Here is a 9,748-nt window from a genome sequence, read left to right on the forward strand (position 1 = left end):
ACCCAAAGCTTTTATTCAAGTTTAATTTGTCTCCGTAAGTCCCTTGAGAATTAATATGGCATGAAAATACCTGGTGCTTCCAATTTTCCATGGTGCCTTAGTACAAGTTTTTAATACAATCATAAAGATTGTGTGCTAATATGATAAAAAATTCTATCATACATTTGCCAAATGATATGGATGGTGTGCCACAAGAAAACAGGAGCAATTTCTGAAGCATCTTCTGAAGTTATTTGCCATTTTCTCCCTCAATGTAGTTAACAGGAAAATTGCCTGGATGTGACTTTGGCTGTGATGCTTTCTGTTTCAATTACTCTGCTTTTGGCTTGGCTGCCCAGACATTTAAAACTAGAACAAGCGTTTCAGATTGAGAAAAGGGAAGGGATTGGAATAACTGCTCTCCTTAGACTTTCCTAGGTAAAATCACCCAGTAGGGATGAATACAGAAAGTAGAACAATCTATTACATTTTTAATCTCTTTCTTTGGCTTTTTAAACAATTTCTCTAAAATACATTCTTTGAGGTGAAATGCTGCTGTGTCATAAGAAATACAAATATTTAATATTATTAGTTATTTTCAAAATACTCCCTAGGATGTTCATGCTAACTGATTCTGTAATAACAGTATATGAAACTTCCTACTGTGTCATAATGTATCACATGTTACTATCAGGCTTTTAAATTTGTGTGAATCTGTGAATCTGATTGATGTGAAATGCTATTGCTGTTTTAATTTGTACCACGTGATCCCTGAGGAGTTAAGAGAGAATATTTTCTTTCTTTTTTTTTGTTGGCTATTTTAATTTCTTCTGTGAATTGCCCATTCTATCCCTCATCTACTTTTAAAACTTATTTATTTATAATTTTCATATTGATTTATAGGAGTTCTTTATGTACTCTGGATACCAACTTTTTCAGTTTTATATATTGAAACTATTTTTTTCTAAGTTAATAAAATACTTGACATTCTGTGTACCTAGAAACTCTGCCACACCATCTTGTTAAAATTTTGGCTGGAGAATATAGGCATTGGAGGGATATGATTGATGGATACACTCACTGTAGGTATACTAGTGGCTTAATTGGAAAATAAAAATCTCAGTCCTCTAGCCTTCTTCCTGACAAATTTAAATGACCAAAGCTGGGGCCCTCTGAACCGTCTATTTTTTAAAAAGCTACGGTAGTCAAGACAGTGTAATATTGGTAAATGAATAGACACATGTATCAATGGAACCAAAGAGAGAGCCCAGAAATAGATCCATAAAAGTATAGTCAACTGACCTTTGACAAAGGAGCAAAGGCAACTCAATGGAGAAAGGATAATCTTTATAACAAATAGTACTAGAACAATTAGACATCTATTTGTAAAATAATCACCATCATCATCTTACTTGTTTCACAAAAATTAACTAAAAATGGATCATAGACTTTAAAATAAAACTTCTAAAAGAAAACATAGGAGAAAATCTATCTGGGTTTAGCAATGAGTTTTTAGGTACAACTAAAGTAAAATTTATAAAAGAACAAACTTATGTATTCAACTTTATTAAAATTAAATACTGAAAAACTTCTGCTCTATTAAAGACACCTTTAAGGGAAACAAAAGACAAGCCACATACTAATAGAACATATTTGCAAACCACATAACTGATTAAGGGTTTTTATCTAAAATACACCAAAAAATCTTAAAACTCAACAGTAAGGAAATAAACAACTCAATTCAGAAAAAGATGAAAAATCTGAGCAGGTATCTTACCACAGAAGATATACAGCTGAAAAATAAGCATATGAAAAGATTCTCAGCATCAGTTGTTATTAGGTAATTGCAAATCAAAACAACGAGATACCACTAGATACTTACTGGAATGGCTAAAATCCAAAAAACTGAAAATACCAAATGCTAGTGAGGATGTGGAACAACTGAAATATTCATTCATTGTTGGTGGGCATGCAAAATGGTACACCACTTTGGAAGTTGTTTGGGCAGTTTTTTACAAAGCTAAATATAGTCTTAACATATGATCCAGGAATTGTACTCCAGGATATTTTTTTCCAATTGACTTGAAAACATATGTCCACACAAAGATCTGCACATGAATGTTTGTAGCAGCTTTATTCATAACTGTCAAAAACTGGAAGGAGCTGGAAGGAAGATGTCCCTCAGAAGGTTAACGGATGAACAAACAGTGGTACAGTCATACAACAGAATGTTATTCACCACTTTTATATAAGCTATCAAGATATGAAGGAATTTTAAGTACATCTTGCTAAAGGAAAGAAATCAATCTGAAAAATCTACATATTGTATGATTCCAATTATATGACATTCTGGAAAAAGTACAATCATAGAAACAGTAAAATAATAAGTTGTATAAAAATCATGTTTTTTATTTTCTGTATTCTATGATACTTTGACATCTTGGGGCCTTGTGAACTCAGGGTGATACTGCGTCTCCCCAAATTAGCTAATTCCTAGAGATAGCAAACAACTTATTTGAAAGCATGCATTTAATATGTAAACCAAGCAATCCTGAGCTCTCACCCCAACCATACCCTTTATCTAACTCTCACACACTGAGCAGATGAAAATGGCACTTGATTGCTGTGTTCATGAGAAAGATACTGTATAAAGTCTAATTGAGGGATGTCCTATAAACACCTACCCAGTAATCCTCAAAACTGTCAAGAGAATCAAAAACAAGGAAAGTCTGAGAAACTCCACAGCCAAGAGGAGCCAAAGGGAACATAGCAACAAAATGTAGTGTGGTGTCCTGGATGCGATCCTGAAATAGAAAAGGTAAAAACTAAGGAAATCTGAATAAACTATGAATTTTAGTTAATAATAATGTATCAATATTGCCTTATTAATTATAATAAATATCATAATAATGTAAAGGAAACTGACTGCAAGATATACGAGAATCCTCTGTACTATCTTCTTAACTTTTCTATAAATCTAAAACTCTTCTAAAAATAGTCTATTTAAGATAGCTAGTGGGAAGCAGCAGCAGAGCACAGGGAGATCAGCTCAGTGCTTTGTGTCCACCTGGAGGGGTGGGATAGTGAGGGTGGGAGGGAGACTCAAGAGGGAAGAGATATGGGGATGTATATGTATGTATAGCTGATTCACTTTGTTGTACAGCAGAAACTAACACACCACTGTAAAGCAATTATACTCCAATAAAGATGTTTTTTTTTTAAAAAGCCAATTAGATAGATAGATAGATAGATAAATAAATAAATAAATAAATAAATAAATGTCTGTTTAGAAAATGAAATGCGACCAATTTCCACACTAAGGGAAAGCCTCATATACTCAAAATACTTCAATATCAGAGAAGAGCATTGTAATTTCTGACACCAGTTTTACAAAATATATCCCAACTGAATTGAAGAAATTAAATAGAATACATTCTACTAAATATTTCCAGAATTCAAGGTACTTATACATAGGAGAAAGCTTTAAAAACAGAAGGTTCATAATCCTGCATATTTTTAAGAAGAGAGAGAGAAACAAAGATTACCAAGAATAATTTATTGAAATAGCTGATTTCTTGAATTATGAAAGAATATTCCTTCCCTCAGAATTTCTCCAGGTCCATATAATCCACAGGCACACAGAACTTTAGGTGAAGTAAAATGAGCACCCTAGTTATCCAATGATATGTTTCATAGAGCAGACAACAAGAAAAGTGGAGAGAGGAAGCAGATGGTTCAAAATTGAATCAATTTACTTACAAACATAACCCTCAAAATATATGTGAGACTGTCTTAAGGCAAAAGAATCAGATCGAACAATTGATTCTGTTAACCATAGCATGTTAAGCAAATCATAGGGCTACCAGGAATGATGTCTTTGGGATATCATCCAGATGCTATGATATATAGGTGGAAAAAATAGCCACCCAAAAGACGATTTAGATGCTCACTTGGCAGTACATATATTAAAATTGGAACAATACAGAGATAAGTATGGCCCTTACACAAAGATGACATGAAAATTCTTGAAGCAATCATATCTTGGAGAAAGGAGAGTTATTGTTTAGTGGGTATGAAGTTTCAGTTTGGGATAATGAAGAAGTTCTGAAGATGGATGTTGGTGATGGTTGCATAACAATGTGAATGAATTTAACGCCACTGGGCTATACACTTAAGGACGGTTCAAATAACAAATTTTATGATATATATTTTTTATCATAATTTTAAAAAAGAAAGGATCTGGGAAATACCAGAAAGATCCAATTCCTCTCTAAATGGCGCTCCTAACTTAATTCCAGGGCTGTGAAATTTTTGTTTGTATAATTTTTCTTGAGTTAAAGAACCATATAGCCAGTCTGCTGGGCTTTTATTAAATACATTTTTATTATAATTGTCGATTTACATGCAGTTGTAAAAAATAATATAAAGATGCCATTACAGATTATCCAGTTCCCGCAATAATAACATCTTGCAAAACTATAGTACAATAACCAGGATACTGAAATTTATAGTCAAAATACAGGACATTTCCATCACACAAGGATCCCTCAGTTTGCCCTTTTATAACCTAATCCATTTCCCTCTTGCCCCTACCCTCTCCTTAACTGTTGGCCACCACTAATCTATCTTCCATTTCTATAATTCTGTCATATCAAGAATGTTATATAAGTAGAATCATACAGTATGGAAATTTGGGGAATTGGCTTTTTTTAAACTTGGCATAATTCTTTAGAGATTCATTCCCATTGTTGTGTGCATCAATATTTTGTTCCTTTTTATTGCTGAGTAGTAGCAGTCCATGATATGTGTGTATAATAGCTTGTTTAACTATTCACCTATTGAAGGACATCTGAATTGTTTCCAGTTTGGGGCTATTACAAATAAAACTGCTAAAAACATTCATGCACATGTGTTTGTGTAAGCAAAGTTTCCATTTTTCTAGGATAAATGTGTAGCAATGCACTTGCTGGGTCATACGGTAGTTAGGCGTTTAGTTTTATAAGAAACTGTCAGACTGTTTTCCAAACTAGCTGTACTTTTTACATTCCCAGAAGCAATGTATGAACGATTAGCTTCTCCACATCCTTGTCAGTGTTTGGTGTTGTCACTTTTTAAAAAAATTATTTTGGGCATTCTGATAGATGTGTAGTGATATCCTTGTGGTTTTAATTTTCATTTTCCTAATGGCTAATGATGCTGAACATCTTTTCATATGTCATCTTTATATTCTTCAGTGGAATATGTCTTATTTTGCCCATATTCTAATTGAATATTTTTTTATTTTTGTGGAGCAGTGAGAGTTCTTTGTCTAGATACTCTTGGATATGTTGTATATTTTGTTTGTAAATATTTTCTCCACACTGTAGCTTGTCTTTTTATCCTCCTAACTGAATATTTCATAAAGCAAAAGTTTTTTAATTTTGATAAAGTCTAATTTATCAGTATTTCCTTTTATGGAGTACGTTGTTACTATCAAGTCTAAAAAATTTTTGCCTCACTCTAGAACTTGATAATTTTTCTTTCTGAAAGTTTTATATTTTTACATTTAACATGTAAGCTCATGATCAATTTTGAATTAATTTTGTATAAGGTATGAGACTTACATAAAGGTTTATTTTTATGCCTATAGATGTCCAACTCCTTTTCCTCTTGTGGAAAAGGCTGTCTTTTCTCCATTGAATTGCTTTTTCACTTTTGCCAAAACTCAATCAGGCATATTTATATGGGTATATTTCTGGTTTTCTATTCTGTTTCATTAGCTATGAACCTATCCCTTAACCGATAGCACAGAGTCTTGATTACTATAGCTATATAATGCCTTGAAATTAAGGACAGCAGATTCCTTTCAAAATTGTTTTATTCTAGTTCCTTTTTCTCTCCATATAAATGTTAAATTCTCTGTCTATATCTACAAAAATATTGTTGGGATTTGACAGGAATTGCATTAAACTCATATTAATTAGGAAAGAATTGATATATTTAATATGTTGCATTTTCCAACCCATGAACATGATATGCTTTCCTTGATTTCTTTCTTCAGCATTTTCCAATTTTCAGCACACAAGCCCTAAACATGTTTGATAGATTTACATCAAAGTATTTAATTTTTTGAGCAATATTGTATGGTACTGTATTTTTAATTCTGATGTCCCCATGTTCATTGCTAATATATATATAGTCATATCAGTTCTGGAAATGTTATCATAGATTCCTTGTGATTTTCTATGTAGACCATCATGTCATGCAAATAAGGACAGTTTTATTTTTTCCCTTTATAATTTATATGATTTTATTTCTTTTTCTTGCCTTATTGCACTGTCTACAACACCCAGCATTATGTTGAGTCAGAGTGTGAAAGAGACTTCTTTGCTTTGTTCTCAGTCTTACGGGTAAAGCACTCACTCTTTCATCATGATGTATAATATTAGATGTAGGTATTTTACAGATGCTCTTTATCAAGTGGATGAAATTCTCCTCTATTCCTATTTTTCTGAGTTTTTATAAAGAATGAGTGTTGAATTTTGTCAAATGCTTTTTCTGCATCAAATTATATAATTATGTAATCTTTCTTCTTTAGCCTGTTAATATGATGGATTACATTGATTTATATATATATATATATATATATATATACACACACACACACACACTATTTGCTAATATTTTGTTAGAGATTTTTGTGACTGTATTCTTGAGGCATATTGATCATTGTGGGGTTTGTTTTCTGGGTTTTTTTGGTACTATTTTGGTATCAAGGTAATAGTAACTTCATAAAATGAATTGGGAAGTGTTCCTTCCTCTTCTATTTTCTGGAAAAGTTTGTGTAGTATTGGTGTTAATTCTTCTTTAAACATTTGGTAGAATAATCAATGAAATCATCTAGTTCTGGATATTTCTTTGGGGGAATTTTTTTCATTACAAACTCAATTTTCTTAATATTTATAGGGCTCTTTAATTTTTCTATATTGGATAGATTATGATACCTGTATTTCTGAGGAATTAGACTATTTCATTTAAGATACCAAATTTGTGTGTGCACAGTTATTCCTAATAATCCTTAATTATCCTTTTGATATATGGAGGAACTGTAGTGATATCTCTTGTCGTTTCTGACATTGGTAATTTGTGTTTTCTCTCCTTTCTTTTTTGTCACTCTTGTTAGAGATTTGTCTATTTTATTGACCTTTCAAGTCAGTAAAAAGAACCATATCTGCTGACACCCAAGAACGAGAGGGGTTCCTTGTTAGTGTTGACAGGGATGAGAGTTCTGGCTCCCCTCTAGGCAGGACTGATATCTCCTTGGGAGGGTTAGGAGAGTCCCTTACTGCTTCCTATGTGGCCTCCACTGAGACAGGGGAGGAAGAATGGCTTTGTTACCTCTGGGCAGTGGGAAAAGTTATAACACTCCACTAGGCCTCTCTAGCAACTCCTAGGCAGGGAGGGGGAGGGTTGCCTTGTTTAAAAGAAATCTTAAATGTCACTAATACATTAGTCTTACTTGGAATTAAATGAGCCATTTCTAATAAGGGGCCTGTTTCTTTCCAGCTGAGCAATCCTGGGCTCTTCCTCTGTGAGTGAGGCCAATAGTCCTTACCCTGCCAAACTCACAGGGGTGTTATAAACTCAACAGATTTTATATTTTCATTATATATTTCTATGACAACAGATTCTATTATCATATGAACATAAAACGGTATGTTTATACTGTATAACCCTTACAATTATTTTGTGGACTATTTCTGGTGCCATTTTCCTCCATTTCCTTTATTCTTAGGAATACTACTTAAAAAAACAAAACAAATAATTTTGTCAGATATACAGGTAAAGATGTACATCTAATAGAAAACTCCCTTAACATTTATTTTACATCTTAGTAAGTACTGAGTATTCCAGAGTGAACTTAGGGTGGGAAACTGATTCTCCTGACCCACAAATCCTGATGCCAAAGTCTTTTCCAGACTAGGTAGATGAGATATGGTAATACATTCTTCCACTGTTTGCTTCTCCTGGGACTTGAATGCACATGCTGAATGGTGAAACCAGCTAGAAACTCGCTTTCAGCTTTACACAGAGTTAAAACTGAGACTATAATAGTATTACCTGATAGGGCAATTGTGAACATTGAATGAGTGAAGGGCCTAGAATAGTGTTTGAGTAAGTCCTCACAGAGTATAAATTCGTATCACCATCCTCTCCAACAACAGAGACGCTCTTACTCAGATGGCTTGGGCTAGGGTTGCCTAATTGCCTAGGATCAAGTAGTAAATCTTATGTTTTACTTTTACCCAAGACTCTCAGGAACAGGAGAATCCTAAGAGGTTTATCAAGTAACTCACAGAGGTTTATCACAGAATCCTAAGAGGTTTATCAAGTAGCACCAAGGGAAGACCCCTTTAACTCCGTTTATTGGTTCTTATGATCATGTCTCTCTTCTATCACCTATGTTTCTCTTGGCCAAAGAATCCCTTCCTGTATCCTATACCTATGAACGTTACCAGTGACTTGATTGCCATTTTTTTCCCATTAGTCTAAAGAATATATCCTAGTGTTTCAAATGTGATAGTGCCAAAGAAATGGTAACACACTTTCCAAATATAACCTATGCCCACAAGTAATCAATTTTAGCAGACCCTTTTTCCTCCATGGAGAAGTGGTACCCCTTGGAGTGGCTGCCTGGGTCATTCCCACACTCTGTAAAGGGTACTCGGTACAAGGGAAAGCCCCAGGTGACTGTGTCTCTGCCACGTGACCTTTCCCCTTGAACAAGCAGGTATCTGGAGACTTTCTCTTACAGAAGCCCAAGCTTGACACAGCACAGACACCATGTCATGTGAGGTGAGTCACACTTGTGGTAGTGCCAAGATAGAAAGTTTACGAACTTCTGCTGCTGAAGTTCCCAGAGCTGCCCTGATGCCTCCTTCATGACTTAATATCCAGCTGTGTTGTGATTACACAAGACACTCCAGGATGCTTCCCATAACATCCCCTATTTTCCTCAAGCCAAACAGAGTTGATTTCTATCGATTACAACCAAAAACTAACAAAAGGAAACACATCTAATCTTTTTGCCTGTGAGACAAAAAAAAAAATAGTAGGGAATTCACTAGAGTATTAAATGAGGATGAAGACAAATTTCATCCACTTTACAATTTTGCTGAGGTCTGGCAATGTTTCAGCCTCTGGTGTAATCATTGACATTTGTGATGGAAAAACAGAATTTAGGGATTTTTAATCCTATGTTCCCTCAGTTGGCTGTGAACCTCTGTGCTTTGATTCACCTTCATTGTAGTTTGCCATTAATTATATCTTTTTGTTTTCCAATAAAGAAAATGGGCAATAACTAATTTTTCCAGGAAAGTGAGTACATTCATTTGTTAATTTAGAAGTAATTATTGAAGCACTGGTATTAGATTGTAATTTGAGTTTATAAATTAATTTCAAATATAATATAGGGTTGGACAAAAAGTTTGTGCGGATTTTTTCATAAGGTGTATGGAACGAACTTTTCAGCCAACCCAATATTACTTTCAATCCACATGAACTACTTATGGGATAAATATTGATAAAATGAGAATAGTAATAAATATTTGCTCATTAAGTTGATCATTTCATAATTAACTAGTATAAGTAAATTCTAACTTTTCAAACATTTACTAATAACCTGGAGGCTCCTAGGAATTAGAAAGGTAGGGATGGCAAAGAATATAATTTCTAAAGTTAAGTTCAAAACTAAAAAAATAAATTCTAGTTATTTGATAACCAGAAAAGG

General features: G+C 33.7%; 1 non-coding gene across 1 annotated transcript; it reads left to right on the forward strand.

Annotated features, from left to right (window-relative positions):
- Nucleotides 1-3,921: 3,921 nt before the first annotated feature.
- Nucleotides 3,922-4,024, forward strand: LOC137767916 (U6 spliceosomal RNA). The gene has a single exon (XR_011074606.1). It is a non-coding gene; the product is annotated as a U6 spliceosomal RNA (small nuclear RNA).
- Nucleotides 4,025-9,748: the final 5,724 nt, after the last annotated feature.

This window comes from Eschrichtius robustus, chromosome 7, assembly GCF_028021215.1.
Source record: "Eschrichtius robustus isolate mEscRob2 chromosome 7, mEscRob2.pri, whole genome shotgun sequence".
NCBI classification, from domain to species: domain Eukaryota; kingdom Metazoa; phylum Chordata; class Mammalia; order Artiodactyla; family Eschrichtiidae; genus Eschrichtius; species Eschrichtius robustus.